The sequence below is a fragment of the Lactuca virosa genome, chromosome 2 (assembly GCF_052849685.1).
Source record: "Lactuca virosa cultivar CGN04683 chromosome 2, Lactuca_virosa_CGN04683_v6, whole genome shotgun sequence".
Classification (NCBI taxonomy): Eukaryota; Viridiplantae; Streptophyta; class Magnoliopsida; order Asterales; family Asteraceae; genus Lactuca; species Lactuca virosa.
Genome location: NC_136427.1, coordinates 117,747,679 through 117,770,613, shown reverse-complemented (window position 1 = coordinate 117,770,613; position 22,935 = coordinate 117,747,679). Strand labels below are relative to the sequence as shown.

General features: G+C 28.4%; 1 long non-coding RNA gene across 1 annotated transcript; it reads left to right on the top strand.

Annotated features, from left to right (window-relative positions):
- Nucleotides 1–491: 491 nt before the first annotated feature.
- On the top strand, nt 492–2,383 carry LOC145156474 (uncharacterized). Its single transcript, XR_013736732.1, has 3 exons — nt 492–927; nt 1,083–1,145; nt 1,238–2,383. It is a non-coding gene; the product is annotated as an uncharacterized LOC145156474 (long non-coding RNA).
- The last annotated feature ends 20,552 nt before the right edge of the window (nt 2,384–22,935 follow it).

Genomic DNA, 22,935 nt, shown 5'->3' with positions numbered 1-22,935 from the left:
GACCACTCCACAACACTCACTATGCTTGGGGTGGTGTTCACCGGTGGACATCCCCTCCGCATAGGATCCACGTAGAAACCTACAACGGGAAACAATTCCCATACCGGATGGCCTAACGTATACAGCTTAACCATCGCCGTCGTCTTGGTCCTCTGACCACTGACCTCCCACCCCATGTGGCCAAGGGCGGAGCCACTGTAGGACCAGGGTAGGCCCAGGCTCACCCTCACATTTTCATTATTTTTTTATTATTATTATTATTTTTTTGCTTTTCAAAATAAGATACAATACTTATTGATATATGCTATTTTTTCTCTGTAACTTGTATTCTTCTTTCATTTTTCATTTGGTTTTTTCATTAATTAGTTTTTATCTTTTATATATATATATATATATATATATATATATATATATATATATTCTTAATAAAAATCTCTCCTACATGCCACTTGTCTTTCTTTTAAACTATCTTTATTACACGTGTCATTCTCTCTAGCACTTCTCTTTATTTTCTCCTGCCCAATTCATCAATCCATATCAATATCAATATCAAATCCCTAAACTTCAGCTGCCGAATTTTGCGCAATCAGCTATCAAAATATCTTCAACCGATTATTCAAGGTAATCACAATAAATCAGCGAGTCTTCATCAAATTTGAATCGAAATTCAAAATTTTAAGATGATACTTTCCAACTACAAGGCTATAAATCAGGAAGTAAACAAGAAACGTAATTAGGCAATCAAATCGATTAATCAAGAATCAGATCGTTACTTCTGCTTCTTCATATCTTCCCTCTCATTCAACTCCTCCCACAATCTCTTGTCCTTCTTTATCATTTTTTGGCTGATGAAGATTGATACAGTAAATCGTAAAAGAAAGAGAGAGGGTGAAAGCTAAATGCATACCACCACCACTTCGAACAAAGGTCGTTTTTAGTCTTCTTTTATTTCAACGTTGTGCTTTCTCTCATTCTCTTCTTCTTTCTTTCTCTAGAAAGTTCATCAAGTCGATTTTCTGTGAATTTTTTTGGCTCTAAATAAGTAGGGTTCTTTAATTAATCCATTTTTTCCTTTGTTGCAGAAAAAACCATAAATGAAGTTGTAGTGCTTGCGATTAGTGGTACAAGTGATTCAAATGTAACAAGTAATACAAGATTTCTTATTTTTCAAAGAGATGTGTTTTTTGGTTGTCTCAGGCTACTGATCTATACTGTATTGTTGGTTTTTTATTCACAGATTTGTGATCCAATCAGACTGGATGGGACAGATTCAGTTTTTGCTGCATTATATGCTTTCAATAGTTACTTGAAGAAGAATAAGAAAATGGTGGAGTATGTGGCTTTAGAGGGACCTCTATCTTAATCAGCTAAGGCCTAAGTAACCATCCTTTTAACTTTCTATTATTAAAACTAGGTAATTCAATTTCAGCTCCTGAAGAGGAAAATGAAAATATTGATGAGTTTTATGTGGAAGAAGGAGATCTAATTGACGTGGAAAATGAGAAAGTCTTTCACAAGTTTCTTTTTTAAAAGCTACACGAATTGATGTTGATTGGTTTTAGGATGAAGTTTTTGTTTTTTTAATTAATCCACATAAATCTTGATTAAAGAAGTATAATGTTTTTATAAAAAATGAATCATTTTTTAATTTTATATCAGCCTGGTCCAAATTTTGTTGGGATCATTTCCATGTCACATAATTTCCAAAATTTAAATTCGTTATAATTATGGTGGCAGTATGAACTGATTGCATCCTTTGGTTTCTGTTTTTGTGGATTAAGTCACAAATGAGTTTGGCAGAGAAGGTTCTCCTAATTATCTAGGGCAATTCTATTGTTTATATTGAAAAAACATACATCACTTCTACTACTTCACATTGATTCACCTCCAGAAAAGGTCACTTTAATATTCATTTTAATAGATTTACACCTAATAAGATCCGACTTGACACAAGAAATTTACTTCTTTATAGTTATAACTTTGATTATCATTCATAGGAACGTTATAACTGTGACTTTTGCTTCTCATAATTGAGTAAATTTTACTTCATTTTAAAAAGGAATTGATGTCAATTTACCCAAAATACCCCAAACAAACATTTTTTTAATCTTACATGACCCATATCTATGTTGAACTTTGAGTTGTTTTGAACAGGTGACAACGATTCCCCCAAATACCATTTCTTGAAAGATGCATTTGGGTTTCGGTTTCTTCCATCCATAGGTGGAAGTGGTGATGACAAATTTTTTTTTAATTATTCTAATTTATATTTCTTTTTTCGTGCACGTTCCAATTTTTTGTGGTTATAGATTATGCTAATTTACTGCAGTTCACAAATTTTATTGTTGCATTTTTCTGCAATTCAAAAAAATAGTTTTTGTAATTTTTCGGCAGTTTTTTTATGCTGTTGTTGAAAGTTTCTGCTTTATTTTTTTGGATTCTGCACACATAAAAACTAGCACATAGATGTTAATTCAATGTTTTTTGTTTGTATATGTGAAGAAAAAATAGATGTTTCCTGTGCATCTCAAATGAAAGAGTTGGCAAACAATTATATTATTATTATTATTATTATTATTTTTATTATTATTATTGTTATTATGTTTTCCTTAAACTTGAGTACAAAAGAAATAAAAATATAAAGTAAGCAATTCTTTTGCTAACTTGGTTGGTACTTTTACTTTCTTTTCAATAGTTTGATAGTTGCAAGAAAAAAAAGTGAGTTTAATATGTAACTGTTAGCTTTTATTTTCCTTTTCATGTTCTGTCGATCTTAAAAAAACATATATTAGTAAGAACATAAGTTGCAGCCAAGATGTATATTAATAAAAAGTAAATATAAGCTGGTTGTATGTATATTGATAATAATAAAAATCAGAACATATAAAGTACCTATTAATAAAAACTAGGTGTGTAATTAAATCTCAGGTTCTATTAGAAAATTTAACCATAAATTTGTGTGCAACGTATGAGGCTGCCCATTCGCAACCATTGGACATCAAGGTGGACTAAATGGCTCAATTTGAGGTTGATCAGAAGATTAAAATTGAACAGTATTTTGCAGCTTGGTGATCTTGCTATGTGGTGAGTAATATTTATAATAAGAAGGTCTTGAATGTTTTCCATTTCTATGCAACATCAACTCTCTCTTTTCATGTTGGATCCTTGATTAAGTTAGTTTCTTGGGCTACTAAGATGGTTTAAGCTCCCAACTAATACTAATGTTGAGTTTTGGAAAACTTTGTTTCGTGTATGTAATTATTGCTTTTATTATTCAGTTATTTAGTTAAAAAAACTAAGTTTTTGCATTTCATTGAGGATCATATAAACTAATGTTTGGATAATATGAAGTAATTAAAAAAATATGGTTCCTTTATGTATTTTCATCTAAGAACTTGGTAGATCATCATCAAAAGTTAATTTTTAATAAATGACATTGTTCTTTCATTTTTATGTCTAATATAACATCGTACTTTTATTTTTGTTTTTCCATTTATGCATTACTTTTGTATAGGACCATTTATGTTAATTTATTTAGGGTTTAGAAGGGTTAGATAGTTAATTTCATAACTCAACGTAAGCTTCATTATGACATTATCACCACCAAATGTTAATTTACAGAAAATAGCAATGTACTTTCATTTTTGTGTCTAATATTGCATCATACTTTTAATTTTATTTCCATTTATGCTTTACTTTTATGCAAAGAGAAATTAAGACCTCTATGTGACTAATTATTTTCACATAGGGACCATTTATGTAAATATATTTAAATAAGGACCATTCATGCAAGCAGGTTAATACTCATTCCATAAGAGATTAGTGTCAATAGTTGGATAAATGACTGTTGTTTATAATTACTTTAAGGATTTCAACTTATGTTTGTTCTAACACAATACTGTAATGACCATTAGGATAGATAACTTTACTTTTATCATTTTTTTTTATTTTCATCTGTCATCTATTAATCTTGTCATTAAAGTGACGACTCTTTTCATTAACATAGTGTAGATTAGTCATGAATGCTTTGAGAACCAATGATTTTTACTGGTAAGATGTCCAATACATAACAAAAATAGGAAAATCTATTAGTGTTGTTTTAATTACTGCTAGGCAACATCCATTAGCATTTACATTATTTGTAAAGCAGTTTGTGTTTCCATGATCTTTTGTTTTTCCATTAGAGCACATAGGGTAATGATTTAGAATGCAGGTTGCTATATTTAAGACATCTGTTTCCAATTATCAACCACATCAAGACTACATGAATGCCTTGTTGGGTTAGGATAGATAAGCTACAACTGCTAGTGATGATGGAAACAAATATATCAAGTACCTAGGACTTAGATATGAATCAAAATACATAGCACAATAGAAGCTCCAACTACCAAAGTAAGATGGTCTTCTACACATTTGAATGGAAGTATGTTGCTATAAAATATCACCACAAGAATTTGTAAATTTATGATTAATGGCAATGTTTTTGTTTTTATCTAGATTATTTTAATTTGTTAACCGTGAGGAACACGGGTTATAACCTAATATATATATATATATATATATATATATATATATATATATATATATATATATATATCGAAATATTATTAAAAGAGAACTTTTAATTCACCAATGAAACAATCAGGGCCCTTGATTGTATTTTAATCCTATGTTTTCCACCCTTAGATCAAATTGCTGACATCATCTTCCCCAAATAAAATTCAAACACAATTACATTTAATTATAGAATCTGTAATAATTATAGAATTTTTAAATTCAGTAATTATTTTATCATTGAAACATATCATTCTATTTATATACATGATATCAATTTCTCTAATTAATATTGTTCCTAATTTAACTCCCTTATTTATAGTTTTTGATTTCCAAATTCAAACCCGTTTATATTTTATTTTTTATTATTTTTTTTAAAACTCATTAAACAAGCATATCAATAATTAAGTTATTAACCTATAAAATCTAATCTAATCCCATTAAATCAGCAAAATATTTAAGAGTCAAAGTTATTCATAATTTATCTCCCAGTATATCCCACATAAAATAAATCAATTTGAGATAATTGTTTGAATTTTAAAACCGATTAAATAAGAAAGTCAATTAATTTGAAGTTTTGAATTAATATAGCTGATATCTTTCTTTTTTTTCCAGATGAATAACCGAAAATCACCAAGATTATATCTTAGGATCCCAATTTTTTTAGAAGATAATGATTTCCTTATTCAAAAACACCCTATATATACGATTACACTGAAGTGGTTATTCTTACGATTTTGGATTGAGTCCTATGATTTACAATGTTCTTCTTGAGCAATCTTCTTCTCCAATTCTTTTTTCCAAGCTCTTACTTTACTCTGTTCTCCTTATTGTTCTTCAATTTCTTGCACTTACTATGTTCTTATTATTTGTTATTACTGTGTTCTTGTTGAGAGGTCATGAACAAAATTAATCAATCTACTTTAAGCATATTAGTTTCATTCATTTAGTTACAGAAACAAAATTATACCATTTATATCGATTTTTTAATGTGTTGACCTATGTTTGTCAAGAGAAAGCCATAAAATTCGTTTTAATGCATGATGACAAAGCTAGTGGAACGGACCAAAAGCAGGATAAAGAAGTTTTTTATTGTTACACTTCAACTTGCATGAACAAAGACGTATCTGTTGTTCCAAGGTTTTCAATAACTCTTTTATACATATTATTATAATCTTCGATTAAGTTTTCTAATTTTATATTATTGAATTTGTTTATATAAATGGTTTTAGTTTCAAAATCACCGTTATAGTACAAGACTTTACCGACGTGGTGTCACTTACGTTATTTGATTGTGACGCAAAGAAACTTTTGAAAAAAACACACAAGAGTTGCTTCAAAAGTTTAATGGGGTTATCGATATTAACTTCATTTACATAAAACTAATTTTTACTTTTTGTCTGTTTATTTTTATAAGCGTTAATTTTTTCATTTTTAGGAGGATAATATGAAGATTTATCCGTCTGCTTTGAAATTACTTTTGGATAAAAAGTTGGCGTTCAAAATTCAAATTTCTCATTATAATTTGAAGAACAAAGTTGATGGTTATGCAATCTCAAACTTCAATGTTGATAATAAATTCACTGTTGAATTGGAAAAAAAAATTAACATCGAACAAGTAATATTCTTTTATGAAACATACTATAAACACTAAACTTATTAGATTCGTTTTTTATATTTTAGTTGATCAACTAACATATTTCTATGTACTACAAATATAGGCGCCGTAATCCGATTCATTTAACGTTTTATCGGCGAAATTTGGATGTCAAGACACATTAAATTTAAAGGTTTTTAATATAATATAACTAAATCTAATATTTTAAATACTTTAAAATATTATTAACTTTTAGATTGACATATGAATTTATTTTCTATATTTAGGATGCAGTTTCGTTTACTAGTGATAACGTCACACCCGCTTTGAATCTTGATAAAAGTATTGCAACAAGTCCACTAACTAAGTGAATATCCTTTAAAAAAGTGTCTAGACATGAAGAATTAAAACACAACTTGGAAGATGTTTAGGATGTTGATAATCTGGAAACAATGTCCTCAACCAAACGATCATTAACATCAATGACATATCGTACTTCTGGAGAAGGCAAGCAAAAACTGTTAATTCCAAAGAAAGAAAAATAATATATGATTTTCATGATTTTATATGAGTAGTTGGGTGATTTGATTACGGTTGATTTCATATTATGTTTACATACTATTTGTTTGTGGGTTTGGTTTTTGATTACTTTGTTTCATACTATTTGTTTTTTGGGTTAAAATGTTAATCATTTAAATACATTTTGGGTTTTATGAAATGTTGAATTATTCACTTATTTGCCTGTTGGGTTTAAACTCATATGAATTTAGAATTCTAATCATTTTTTACTCTATTATTCCGTTTAAATGTGAGTTTATCAGCATTGTTACAATGTTTTTCATTACAACTTCAATATAAATATTAGTAAACTACAACTTTTTATGAAATTATAAACTTTTATAAATCTTTTAACCGTTCTAAAATAATTATTTATAGTTCCTTGTGAATTTATTGATAAATTTATTAGTAAACATTTCCCATTGAAATATTATTATTTTTTAGATATTAATAATATCCATAATTTTACAAATTTAAATAATAAAACTCATTACAATGACGCTAAAGAGAGGCGAAGACTAAGACGTTTACATTTTTTTTTGGAAAGGGAACCTTCCTAACAAGGGTTTCCGAGCCAGCTTTCGCGCACCGACTAATCCACCGCTGCGAACATGAGGCTATACCTTATGCCCTGGAGACACTGCAGGAGAACCTCCATGGCCACAGAGACTGAGTAGTGTCATGATTTGAACATGAGTCAATAGGTTATCCACCATATCTTCCACATGTCTTACTAAGTCACCACAACCCAAGTGTAAGACATTTACATTTACAAAATAAAAGATTGAATTCTATGTCTAAAAGAGAAACTTTATTTCATCATCTAAAGCAATAAATATTTTTTATTGTGTTTCACTTATACCTTTTCCACCCTTAGATCAAATTTTTTACGTCATCTTGACCAATGTTTGGTCAAACACGTTGTCCATCAATGTTTCCGCTCAAACCTTCACTAATTTATGTTATCCCTAAAATAAATTCAAATCCTCCCCAAATTTAAAGCCATAACTTATGCATCGACCATCCTATATGTTTGCAAATCAACATGGTATATCTTCTTAATTATTCTATTTCTTTCTCAGTGTACATCGATGGTACCAAAATTCATTAAGGACAAAACAGTCATCTTGTATTTAATTCTTATTAATATAGTAAATGCTTCCAATTTTGAAGATAATAATCGGTCTCATACATGTTAAATTACAATTGCTCGATTTCCAACTATCTAACTCAATAACTTTATGTGATTATTCTTAACCTTACCTTTTTCTATAACGTTATTGATTAGATTTACTATAATTAAGTTTAAATTGCAGAGATTTTTACTTGAAAGGGATGAGAATTAGTTGATGTTTTTATTGAAGCTTGAGGATGATGTAAAACTCAAAATCTCTTAGTGGTAATATCCTACATACTTAATAATTGATTATTTAGACAAAAATACTTTCCATTAACTTTGATAATAATTTTTTTGAATTAAGCATATTTTTATGATTACAAATTTGTTTTCTCTACTCAATTGTACTTATCATCCTGAATATGAGAAAAGATTAACCATGTCTATATTGAAAAGTGCCAAAAAGATCTTATTGGTCCATGATCTTCAAATATTTTTTGTTTTTTATTCGTTTTTGTGTATTTGATTTGTTTCTTCAAGAAGCTCAGTTTTTCTATTAATTTTGATAAAAAATTTGTTGAATTAAGCATACTTTTATGATTATAATTTTGTCCATTTTCTATTGTTAAATCAAGTGTAAATGAATTTGAATAATCGTTAAATTTCATATTCTATAATGTAATTTATGCACTAATTAATCAAATAATAGTACATATCCAAGTGGCCGGGTACCTCCAAGACAATAAGGAAACATGTAAATTATATGCAATTTCACAATATTGTAATTTTTTTACTGGATTTAAATGAACACTTACTTCTTTCACTTGATTTAGATTCTTGATTACTCATATAAGGTTGTAATAAAATAAAATTCTGATAAATTGAAAAAATTGTTCAGCAAAACCTTAAAATTTTGAAATTTGTTGGAAATTTGGTTATATGCCAAGTTAGGCTTCTTTTTGTGTTGTCATGTTTGTTGATTTGGCTATGTAGGGTTCATTTGAAGTTCCATTTCTCTACAAGAATGTTAATGTTCACATCCAAGAGGAAACTATCACAACTGGTAAGCATTCTAAATGATTTTTTCACTTACATTAATCAAAACTGTTATTTTAAGTGGTGCGTTCTCATGGATGCCACACCCGTTGTCACTATATAGACCTTCTAGCGGTCAATAGAAGAATCCTAGCGGCTTTATGAAGAAGTTTGTTGCGTTTTCAATGAAGTATCACTCTATCAACATTCTTCTCTATAGTTCTTTCTCTTACTAAGTCACCACAACCCAAGTGTAAGACATTTACATTTACAAAATAAAAGATTGAATTCTATGTCTAAAAGAGAAACTTTATTTCATCATCTAAAGCAATAAATATTTTTTATTGTGTTTCACGTATACCTTTTCCACCCTTAGATCAAATTGTTTACGTCATCTTGACCAATGTTTGGTCAAACACGTTGTCCATCAATGTTTCCGCTCAAACCTTCACCAATTTATGTTATCCCTAAAATAAATTCAAATCCTCCCCAAATTTAAAGCCATAACTTATGCACTGACCATCCTATATGTTTGCAAATCAACATGGTATATCTTTTTAATTATTCTATTTCTTTCTCAGTGTACATCGATGGTACCAAAATTCATTAAGGACAAAACAGTCATCTTGTATTTAATTCTTATTAATATAGTAAATGCTTCCAATTTTAAAGATAATAATCGGTCTCATACATGTTAAATTACAATTGCTCGATTTCCAACTATCTAACTCAATAACTTTATGTGATTATTCTTAACCTTACCTTTTTCTATAACGTTATTGATTAGATTTACTATAATTAAGTTTAAATTGCAGAGATTTTTACTTGAAAGGGATGAGAATTAGTTGATGTTTTTATTGAAGCTTGAGGATGATGTAAAACTCAAAATCTCTTAGTGGTAATATCCTACATACTTAATAATTGATTATTTAGACAAAAATACTTTCCATTAACTTTGATAATAATTTTTTTTGAATTAAGCATATTTTTATGATTACAAATTTGTTTTCTCTACTCAATTGTACTTATCATCCTAAATATTAACCATGTCTATATTGAAAAGTGTCAAAAAGATCTTATTGGTCCATGATCTTCAAATATTCTTTGTTTTTTATTCGTTTTTGTGTATTTGATTTGTTTCTTCAAGAAGCTCAGTTTTCTATTAATTTTGATAACAAATTTGTTGAATTAAGCATACTTTTATGATTATAAATTTGTCCATTTTCTATTGTTAAATCAAGTGTAAATGAATTTGAATAATCGTTAAATTTCATATTCTATAATGTAATTTATGCACTAATTAATCAAATAATAGTACATATCCAAGTGGTCGGGTACCTCCAAGACAATAAGCAAACATGTAAATTATATGCAATTTCACAATATTGTAATTTTTTTACTGGATTTAAATGAACACTTACTTCTTTCACTTGATTTAGATTCTTGATTACTCATATAAGGTTGTAATAAAATAAAATTCTGATAAATTGAAAAAATTGTTCAGCAAAACCTTAAAATTTTGAAATTTGTTGGAAATTTGGTTATATGCCAAGTTAGGCTTCTTTTTGTGTTGTCATGTTTGTTGATTTGGCTATGTAGGGTTCATTTGAAGTTCCATTTCTCTACAAGAATGTTAATGTTCACATCCAAGAGGAAACTATCACAACTGGTAAGCATTCTAAATGATTTTTTCACTTACATTAATCAAAACTGTTATTTTAAGTGGTGCGTTCTCATGGATGTCACACCCATTGTCACTATATAGACCTTCTAGCGGTCTATAGAAGAATTCTAGCGGCTTTATGAAGAATTTTGCTGGGTTTTCAATGAAGTATCACTCTGTCAACATTCTTCTCTATAGTTCTTTCTCTTACTAAGTCGCCACAACCCAAGTGTAAGACATTTACATTTACAAAATAAAAGATTGAATTCTATGTCTAAAAGAGAAACTTTATTTCATCATCTAAAGCAATAAATATTTTTTATTGTGTTTCACGTATACCTTTTCCACCCTTAGATCAAATTGTTTACGTCATCTTGACCAATGTTTGGTCAAACACGTTGTCCATCAATGTTTCCGCTCAAACCTTCACCAATTTATGTTATCCCTAAAATAAATTCAAATCCTCCCCAAATTTAAAGCCATAACTTATGCACTGACCATCCTATATGTTTGCAAATCAACATGGTATATCTTCTTAATTATTCTATTTCTTTCTCAGTGTACATCGATGGTACCAAAATTCATTAAGGACAAAACAGTCATCTTGTATTTAATTCTTATTAATATAGTAAATGCTTCCAATTTTAAAGATAATAATCGGTCTCATACATGTTAAATTACAATTGCTCGATTTCCAACTATCTAACTCAATAACTTTATGTGATTATTCTTAACCTTACCTTTTTCTATAACGTTATTGATTAGATTTACTATAATTAAGTTTAAATTGCAGAGATTTTTACTTGAAAGGGATGAGAATTAGTTGATGTTTTTATTGAAGCTTGAGGATGATTTAAAACTCAAAATCTCTTAGTGGTAATATCCTACATACTTAATAATTGATTATTTAGACAAAAATACTTTCCATTAACTTTGATAATAATTTTTTTTGAATTAAGCATATTTTTATGATTACAAATTTGTTTTCTCTACTCAATTGTACTTATCATCCTAAATATTAACCATGTCTATATTGAAAAGTGTCAAAAAGATCTTATTGGTCCATGATCTTCAAATATTCTTTGTTTTTTATTCGTTTTTGTGTATTTGATTTGTTTCTTCAAGAAGCTCAGTTTTCTATTAATTTTGATAACAAATTTGTTGAATTAAGCATACTTTTATGATTATAAATTTGTCCATTTTCTATTGTTAAATCAAGTGTAAATGAATTTGAATAATCGTTAAATTTCATATTCTATAATGTAATTTATGCACTAATTAATCAAATAATAGTACATATCCAAGTGGTCGGGTACCTCCAAGACAATAAGCAAACATGTAAATTATATGCAATTTCACAATATTGTAATTTTTTTACTGGATTTAAATGAACACTTACTTCTTTCACTTGATTTAGATTCTTGATTACTCATATAAGGTTGTAATAAAATAAAATTCTGATAAATTGAAAAAATTGTTCAGCAAAACCTTAAAATTTTGAAATTTGTTGGAAATTTGGTTATATGCCAAGTTAGGCTTCTTTTTGTGTTGTCATGTTTGTTGATTTGGCTATGTAGGGTTCATTTGAAGTTCCATTTCTCTACAAGAATGTTAATGTTCACATCCAAGAGGAAACTATCACAACTGGTAAGCATTCTAAATGATTTTTTCACTTACATTAATCAAAACTGTTATTTTAAGTGGTGCGTTCTCACGGATGTCACACCCATTGTCACTATATAGACCTTCTAGCGGTCTATAGAAGAATTCTAGCGGCTTTATGAAGAATTTTGCTGGGTTTTCAATGAAGTATCACTCTGTCAACATTCTTCTCTATAGTTCTTTCTCTTACTAAGTCGCCACAACCCAAGTGTAAGACATTTACATTTACAAAATAAAAGATTGAATTCTATGTCTAAAAGAGAAACTTTATTTCATCATCTAAAGCAATAAATATTTTTTTATTGTGTTTCACGTATACCTTTTCCACCCTTAGATCAAATTGTTTACGTCATCTTGACCAATGTTTGGTCAAACACGTTGTCCATCAATGTTTCCGCTCAAACCTTCACCAATTTATGTTATCCCTAAAATAAATTCAAATCCTCCCCAAATTTAAAGCCATAACTTATGCACTGACCATCCTATATGTTTGCAAATCAACATGGTATATCTTCTTAATTATTCTATTTCTTTCTCAGTGTACATTGATGGTACCAAAATTCATTAAGGACAAAACAGTCATCTTGTATTTAATTCTTATTAATATAGTAAATGCTTCCAATTTTGAAGATAATAATCGGTCTCATACATGTTAAATTACAATTGCTCGATTTCCAACTATCTAACTCAATAACTTTATGTAATTATTCTTAACCTTACCTTTTTCTATAACGTTATTGATTAGATTTACTATAATTAAGTTTAAATTGCAGAGATTTTTACTTGAAAGGGATGGGCATTAGTTGATGTTTTTATTGAAGCTTGAGGATGATGTAAAACTCAAAATCTCTTAGTGGTAATATCCTACATACTTAATAATTGATTATTTCGACAAAATTACTTTCCATTAACTTTGATAATAATTTTTTTGAATTAAGCATATTTTTATGATTACAAATTTGTTTTCTCTACTCAATTGTACTTATCATCCTGAATATGAGAAAAGATTAACCATGTCTATATTGAAAAGTGCCAAAAAGATCTTATTGGTCCATGATCTTCAAATATTTTTTGTTTTTTATTCGTTTTTGTGTATTTGATTTATTTCTTCAAGAAGCTCAGTTTTTCTATTAATTTTGATAAAAAATTTGTTGAATTAAGCATACTTTTATGATTATAATTTTGTCCATTTTCTATTGTTAAATCAAGTGTAAATGAATTTGAATAATCGTTAAATTTTATATTCTATAATGTAATTTATGCACTAATTAATCAAATAATAGTACATATCCAAGTGGTCGGGTACCTCCAAGACAATAAGCAAACATGTAAATTATATGCAATTTCACAATATTGTAATTTTTTTACTGGATTTAAATGAACACTTACTTCTTTCACTTGATTTAGATTCTTGATTACTCATATAAGGTTGTAATAAAATAAAATTCTGATAAATTGAAAAAATTGTTCAGCAAAACCTTAAAATTTTGAAATTTGTTGGAAATTTGGTTATATGCCAAGTTAGGCTTCTTTTTGTGTTGTCATGTTTGTTGATTTGGCTATGTAGGGTTCATTTGAAGTTCCATTTCTCTACAAGAATGTTAATGTTCACATCCAAGAGGAAACTATCACAACTGGTAAGCATTCTAAATGATTTTTTCACTTACATTAATCAAAACTGTTATTTTAAGTGGTGCGTTCTCATGGATGCCACACCCGTTGTCACTATATAGACCTTCTAGCGGTCTATAGAAGAATCCTAGCGGCTTTATGAAGAAGTTTGCTGCGTTTTCAATGAAGTATCACTCTGTCAACATTCTTCTCTATAGTTCTTTCTCTTACTAAGTCACCACAACCCAAGTGTAAGACATTTACATTTACAAAATAAAAGATTGAATTCTATGTCTAAAAGAGAAACTTTATTTCATCATCTAAAGCAATAAATATTTTTTATTGTGTTTCACGTATACCTTTTCCACCCTTAGATCAAATTGTTTACGTCATCTTGACCAATGTTTGGTCAAACACGTTGTCCATCAATGTTTCCGCTCAAACCTTCACCAATTTATGTTATCCCTAAAATAAATTCAAATCCTCCCCAAATTTAAAGCCATAACTTATGCACTGACCATCCTATATGTTTGCAAATCAACATGGTATATCTTCTTAATTATTCTATTTCTTTCTCAGTGTACATCGATGGTACCAAAATTCATTAAGGACAAAACAGTCATCTTGTATTTAATTCTTATTAATATAGTAAATGCTTCCAATTTTGAAGATAATAATTGGTCTCATACATGTTAAATTACAATTGCTCGATTTCCAACTATCTAACTCAATAACTTTATGTAATTATTCTTAACTTTTTCTATAACGTTATTGATTAGATTTACTATAATTAAGTTTAAATTGCAGAGATTTTTACTTGAAAGGGATGGGCATTAGTTGATGTTTTTATTGAAGCTTGAGGATGATGTAAAACTCAAAATCTCTTAGTGGTAATATCCTACATACTTAATAATTGATTATTTCGACAAAATTACTTTCCATTAACTTTGATAATAATTTTTTTGAATTAAGCATATTTTTATGTTTACAAATTTGTTTTCTCTACTCAATTGTACTTATCATCCTGAATATGAGAAAAGATTAACCATGTCTATATTGAAAAGTGCCAAAAAGATCTTATTGGTCCATGATCTTCAAATATTTTTTGTTTTTTATTCGTTTTTGTGTATTTGATTTGTTTCTTCAAGAAGCTCAGTTTTTCTATTAATTTTGATAAAAAATTTGTTGAATTAAGCATACTTTTATGATTATAATTTTGTCCATTTTCTATTGTTAAATCAAGTGTAAATGAATTTGAATAATCGTTAAATTTCATATTCTATAATGTAATTTATGCACTAATTAATCAAATAATAGTACATATCCAAGTGGTCGGGTACCTCCAAGACAATAAGCAAACATGTAAATTATATGCAATTTCACAATATTGTAATTTTTTTACTGGATTTAAATGAACACTTACTTCTTTCACTTGATTTAGATTCTTGATTACTCATATAAGGTTGTAATAAAATAAAATTCTGATAAATTGAAAAAATTGTTCAGCAAAACCTTAAAATTTTGAAATTTGTTGGAAATTTGGTTATATTCTAAGTTAGGCTTCTTTTTGTGTTGTCATGTTTGTTGATTTGGCTATGTAGGGTTCATTTGAAGTTCCATTTCTCTACAAGAATGTTAATGTTCACATCCAAGAGGAAACTATCACAACTGGTAAGCATTCTAAATGATTTTTTCACTTACATTAATCAAAACTGTTATTTTAAGTGGTGCGTTCTCATGGATGCCACACCCGTTGTCACTATATAGACCTTCTAGCGGTCTATAGAAGAATCCTAGCGGCTTTATGAAGAAGTTTGCTGCGTTTTCAATGAAGTATCACTCTGTCAACATTCTTCTCTATAGTTCTTTCTCTTACTAAGTCACCACAACCCAAGTGTAAGACATTTACATTTACAAAATAAAAGATTGAATTCTATGTCTAAAAGAGAAACTTTATTTCATCATCTAAAGCAATAAATATTTTTTATTGTGTTTCACATATACCTTTTCCACCCTTAGATCAAATTGTTTACGTCATCTTGACCAATGTTTGGTCAAACACGTTGTCCATCAATGTTTCCGCTCAAACCTTCACCAATTTATGTTATCCCTAAAATAAATTCAAATCCTCCCCAAATTTAAAGCCATAACTTATGCACTGACCATCCTATATGTTTGCAAATCAACATGGTATATTTTCTTAATTATTCTATTTCTTTCTCAGTGTACATCGATGGTACCAAAATTCATTAAGGACAAAACAGTCATCTTGTATTTAATTCTTATTAATATAGTAAATGCTTCCAATTTTAAAGATAATAATCGGTCTCATACATGTTAAATTACAATTGCTCGATTTCCAACTATCTAACTCAATAACTTTACGTAATTATTCTTAACCTTACCTTTTTCTATAACGTTATTGATTAGATTTACTATAATTAAGTTTAAATTGCAGAGATTTTTACTTGAAAGGGATGGGCATTAGTTGATGTTTTTATTGAAGCTTGAGGATGATGTAAAACTCAAAATCTCTTAGTGGTAATATCCTACATACTTAATAATTGATTATTTCGACAAAATTACTTTCCATTAACTTTGATAATAATTTTTTTGAATTAAGCATATTTTTATGATTACAAATTTGTTTTCTCTACTCAATTGTACTTATCATCCTAAATATGAGAAAAGATTAACCATGTCTATATTGAAAAGTGCCAAAAAGATCTTCTTGGTCCATGATCTTCAAATATTCTTTGTTTTTTATTCGTTTTTGTGTATTTGTTTTGTTTCTTCAAGAAGCTCAGTTTTCTATTAATTTTGATAACAAATTTGTTGAATTAAGCATACTTTTATGGTTATAAATTTGTCCATTTTCTATTGTTAAATCAAGTGTAAATGAATTTGAATAATCGTTAAATTTCATATTCTATAATGTAATTTATGCACTAAGTAATCAAATAATAGTACCTATCCAAGTGGTCGGGTACCTCCAAGACAATAAGGAAATATGTAAATTATATGCAATTTCACAATATTGTAATTTTTTTACTGGATTTAAATGAACACTTACTTCTTTCACTTGATTTAGATTCTTGATTACTCATATAAGGTTGTAATAAAATAAAATTCTGATAAATTGAAAAAATTGTTCAGCAAAACCTTAAAATTTTGAAATTTGTTGGAAATTTGGTTATATGCCAAGTTAGGCTTCTTTTTGTGTTGTCATGTTTGTTGATTTGGCTATGTAGGGTTCATTTGAAGTTCCATTTCTCTACAAGAATGTTAATGTTCACATCCAAGAGGAAACTATCACAACTGGTAAGCATTCTAAATGATTTTTTCACTTACATTAATCAAAACTGTTATTTTAAGTGGTGCGTTCTCATGGATGCCACACCCGTTGTCACTATATAGACCTTCTAGCGGGTCTATAGAAGAATCCTAGCGGCTTTATGAAGAAGTTTGCTGCGTTTTCAATGAAGTATCACTCTGTCAACATTCTTCTCTATAGTTCTTTCTCTTACTAAGTCACCACAACCCAAGTGTAAGACATTTACATTTACAAAATAAAAGATTGAATTCTATGTCTAAAAGAGAAACTTTATTTCATCATCTAAAGCAATAAATATTTTTTATTGTGTTTCACGTATACCTTTTCCACCCTTAGATCAAATTGTTTACGTCATCTTGACCAATGTTTGGTCAAACACGTTGTCCATCAATGTTTCCGCTCAAACCTTCACCAATTTATGTTATCCCTAAAATAAATTCAAATCCTCCCCAAATTTAAAGCCATAACTTATGCACTGACCATCCTATATGTTTGCAAATCAACATGGTATATCTTCTTAATTATTCTATTTCTTTCTCAGTGTACATCGATGGTACCAAAATTCATTAAGGACAAAACAGTCATCTTGTATTTAATTCTTATTAATATAGTAAATGCTTCCAATTTTGAAGATAATAATCGGTCTCATACATGTTAAATTACAATTGCTCGATTTCCAACTATCTAACTCAATAACTTTATGTAATTATTCTTAACCTTACCTTTTTCTATAACGTTATTGATTAGATTTACTATAATTAAGTTTAAATTGCAGAGATTTTTACTTGAAAGGGATGAGCATTAGTTGATGTTTTTATTGAAGCTTGAGGATGATGTAAAACTCAAAATCTCTTAGTGGTAATATCCTACATACTTAATAATTGATTATTTCGACAAAAATACTTTCCATTAACTTTGATAATAATTTTTTTGAATTAAGCATATTTTTATGATTACAAATTTGTTTTCTCTACTCAATTGTACTTATCATCCTGAATATGAGAAGAGATTAACCATGTCTATATTGAAAAGTGCCAAAAAGATCTTATTGGTCCATGATCTTCAAATATTCTTTGTTTTTTATTCGTTTTTGTGTATTTGTTTTGTTTCTTCAAGAAGCTCAGTTTTCTATTAATTTTGATAACAAATTTGTTGAATTAAGCATACTTTTATGGTTATAAATTTGTCCATTTTCTATTGTTAAATCAAGTGTAAATGAATTTGAATAATCGTTAAATTTCATATTCTATAATGTAATTTATGCACTAAGTAATCAAATAATAGTACCTATCCAAGTGGTCGGGTACCTCCAAGACAATAAGGAAACATGTAAATTATATGCAATTTCACAATATTGTAATTTTTTTACTGGATTTAAATGAACACTTACTTCTTTCACTTGATTTAGATTCTTGATTACTCATATAAGGTTCTAATAAAATAAAATTCTGATAAATTGAAAAAATTGTTCAGCAAAACCTTAAAATTTTGAAATTTGTTGGAAATTTGGTTATATGCCAAGTTAGGCTTCTTTTTGTGTTGTCATGTTTGTTGATTTGGCTATGTAGGGTTCATTTGAAGTTCCATTTCTCTACAAGAATGTTAATGTTCACATCCAAGAGGAAACTATCACAACTGGTAAGCATTCTAAATGATTTTTTCACTTACATTAATCAAAACTGTTATTTTAAGTGGTGCGTTCTCATGGATGCCACACCCGTTGTCACTATATAGACCTTCTAGCGGTCTATAGAAGAATCCTAGCGGCTTTATGAAGAAGTTTGCTGCGTTTTCAATGAAGTATCACTCTGTCAACATTCTTCTCTATAGTTCTTTCTCTTACTAAGTTACCACAACCCAAGTGTAAGACATTTACATTTACAAAATAAAAGATTGAATTCTATGTCTAAAAGAGAAACTTTATTTCATCATCTAAAGCAATAAATATTTTTTATTGTGTTTCACGTATACCTTTTCCACCCTTAGATCAAATTGTTTACGTCATCTTGACCAATGTTTGGTCAAACACGTTGTCCATCAATGTTTCCGCTCAAACCTTCACCAATTTATGTTATCCCTAAAATAAATTCAAATCCTCCCCAAATTTAAAGCCATAACTTAAGCACTGACCATCCTATATGTTTGCAAATCAACATGGTATATCTTCTTAATTATTCTATTTCTTTCTCAGTGTACATCGATGGTACCAAAATTCATTAAGGACAAAACAGTCATCTTGTATTTAATTCTTATTAATATAGTAAATGTTTCCAATTTTGAAGATAATAATCGGTCTCATACATGTTAAATTACAATTGCTCGATTTCCAACTATCTAACTCAATAACTTTATGTGATTATTCTTAACCTTACCTTTTTCTATAACGTTATTGATTAGATTTACTATAATTAAGTTTAAATTGTAGAGATTTTTACTTGAAAGGGATGAGCATTAGTTGATGTTTTTATTGAAGCTTTAGGATGATGCAAAACTCAAAATCTCTTAGTGGTAATATCCTACATAATTAATAATTGATTATTTCGACAAAAATACTTTCCATTAACTTTGATAATAATTTTTTTGAATTAAGCATATTTTTATGATTACAAATTTGTTTTCTCTACTCAATTGTACTTATCATCCTAAATATGAGAAAAGATTAACCATGTCTATATTGAAAAGTGCCAAAAAGATCTTATTGGTCCATGATCTTCAAATATTCTTTGTTTTTTATTCGTTTTTGTGTATTTGATTTGTTTCTTCAAGAAGCTCAGTTTTCTATTAATTTTGATAACAAATTTGTTGAATTAAGCATACTTTTATGATTATAAATTTGTCCATTTTCTATTGTTAAATCAAGTGTAAATGAATTTGAATAATCGTTAAATTTCATATTCTATAATTTAATTTATGCACTAATTAATCAAATAATAGTACATATCCAAGTGGTCGGGTACCTCCAAGACAATAAGGAAACATGTAAATTATATGCAATTTCACAATATTGTAATTTTTTTACTGGATTTAAATGAACACTTACTTCTTTCACTTGATTTAGATTCTTGATTACTCATATAAGGTTGTAATAAAATAAAATTCTGATAAATTGAAAAAATTGTTCAGCAAAACCTTAAAATTTTGAAATTTGTTGGAAATTTGGTTATATGCCAAGTTAGGCTTCTTTTTGTGTTGTCATGTTTGTTGATTTGGCTAAGTAGGGTTCATTTGAAGTTCCATTTCTCTACAAGAATGTTAATGTTCACATCCAAGAGGAAACTATCACAACTGGTAAGCATTCTAAATGATTTTTTCACTTACATTAATCAAAACTGTTATTTTAAGTGGTGCGTTCTCATGGATGCCACACCCGTTGTCACTATATAGACCTTCTAGCGGTCTATAGAAGAATCCTAGCGGCTTTATGAAGAAGTTTGCTGCGTTTTCAATGAAGTATCACTCTGTCAACATTCTTCTCTATAGTTCTTTCTCTTACTAAGTCACCACAACCCAAGTGTAAGACATTTACATTTACAAAATAAAAGATTGAATTCTATGTCTAAAAGAGAAACTTTATTTCATCATCTAAAGCAATAAATATTTTTTATTGTGTTTCACGTATACCTTTTCCACCCTTAGATCAAATTGTTTACGATCAAATTGTTTACGTCATCTTGACCAATGTTTGGTCAAACACGTTGTCCATCAATGTTTCCTCTCAAACCTTCACCAATTTATGTTATCCCTAAAATAAATTCAAATCCTCCCCAAATTTAAAGCCATAACTTATGCACTGACCATCCTATATGTTTGCAAATCAACATGGTATATTTTCTTAATTATTCTATTTCTTTCTCAGTGTACATCGATGATACCAAAATTCATTAAGGACAAAACAGTCATCTTGTATTTAATTCTTATTAATATAGTAAATGCTTCCAATTTTGAAGATAATAATCGGTCTCATACATGTTAAATTACAATTGCTCGATTTCCAACTATCTAACTCAATAACTTTATGTAATTATTCTTAACCTTACCTTTTTCTATAACGTTATTGATTAGATTTACTATAATTAAGTTTAAATTGCAGAGATTTTTACTTGAAAGGGATGGGCATTAGTTGATGTTTTTATTGAAGCTTGAGGATGATGTAAAACTCAAAATCTCTTAGTGGTAATATCCTACATACTTAATAATTGATTATTTCGACAAAATTACTTTCCATTAACTTTGATAATAATTTTTTTGAATTAAGCATATTTTTATGATTACAAATTTGTTTTCTCTACTCAATTGTACTTATCATCCTAAATATGAGAAAAGATTAACCATGTCTATATTGAAAAGTGCCAAAAAGATCTTCTTGGTCCATGATCTTCAAATATTCTTTGTTTTTTATTCGTTTTTGTGTATTTGATTTGTTTCTTCAAGAAGCTCAGTTTTCTATTAATTTTGATAACAAATTTGTTGAATTAAGCATACTTTTATGATTATAAATTTGTCCATTTTCTATTGTTAAATCAAGTGTAAATGAATTTGAATAATCGTTAAATTTCATATACAATAATGTAATTTATGCACTAATTAATCAAATAATAGTACATATCCAAGTGGTCGGGTACCTCCAAGACAATAAGCAAACATGTAAATTATATGCAATTTCACAATATTGTAATTTTTTTACTGGATTTAAATGAACACTTACTTCTTTCACTTGATTTAGATTCTTGATTACTCATATAAGGTTGTAATAAAATAAAATTCTGATAAATTGAAAAAATTGTTCAGCAAAACCTTAAAATTTTGAAATTTGTTGGAAATTTGGTTATATGCCAAGTTAGGCTTCTTTTTGTGTTGTCATGTTTGTTGATTTGGCTATGTAGGGTTCATTTGAAGTTCCATTTCTCTACAAGAATGTTAATGTTCACATCCAAGAGGAAACTATCACAACTGGTAAGCATTCTAAATGATTTTTTCACTTACATTAATCAAAACTGTTATTTTAAGTGGTGTGTTCTCATGGATGCCACACCCGTTGTCACTATATAGACCTTCTAGCGGTCTATAGAAGAATCCTAGCGGCTTTATGAAGAAGTTTGCTGCGTTTTCAATGAAGTATCACTCTGTCAACATTCTTCTCTATAGTTCTTTCTCTTACTAAGTCACCACAACCCAAGTGTAAGACATTTACATTTACAAAATAAAAGATTGAATTCTATGTCTAAAAGAGAAACTTTATTTCATCATCTAAAGCAATAAATATTTTTTATTGTGTTTCACATATACCTTTTCCACCCTTAGATCAAATTGTTTACGTCATCTTGACCAATGTTTGGTCAAACACGTTGTCCATCAATGTTTCCGCTCAAACCTTCACCAATTTATGTTATCCATAAAATAAATTCAAATCCTCCCCAAATTTAAAGCCATAACATATGCACTGACCATCCTATATGTTTGCAAATCAACATGGTATATCTTCTTAATTTTTCTATTTCTTTCTCAGTGTACATCGATGGTACCAAAATTCATTAAGGACAAAACAGTCATCTTGTATTTAATTCTTATTAATATAGTAAATGCTTCCAATTTTGAAGATAATAATCGGTCTCATACATGTTAAATTACAATTGCTCGATTTCCAACTATCTAACTCAATAACTTTATGTGATTATTCTTAACCTTACCTTTTTCTATAACGTTATTGATTAGATTTACTATAATTAAGTTTAAATTGCAGAGATTTTTACTTGAAAGGGATGAGAATTAGTTGATGTTTTTATTGAAGCTTGAGGATGATGTAA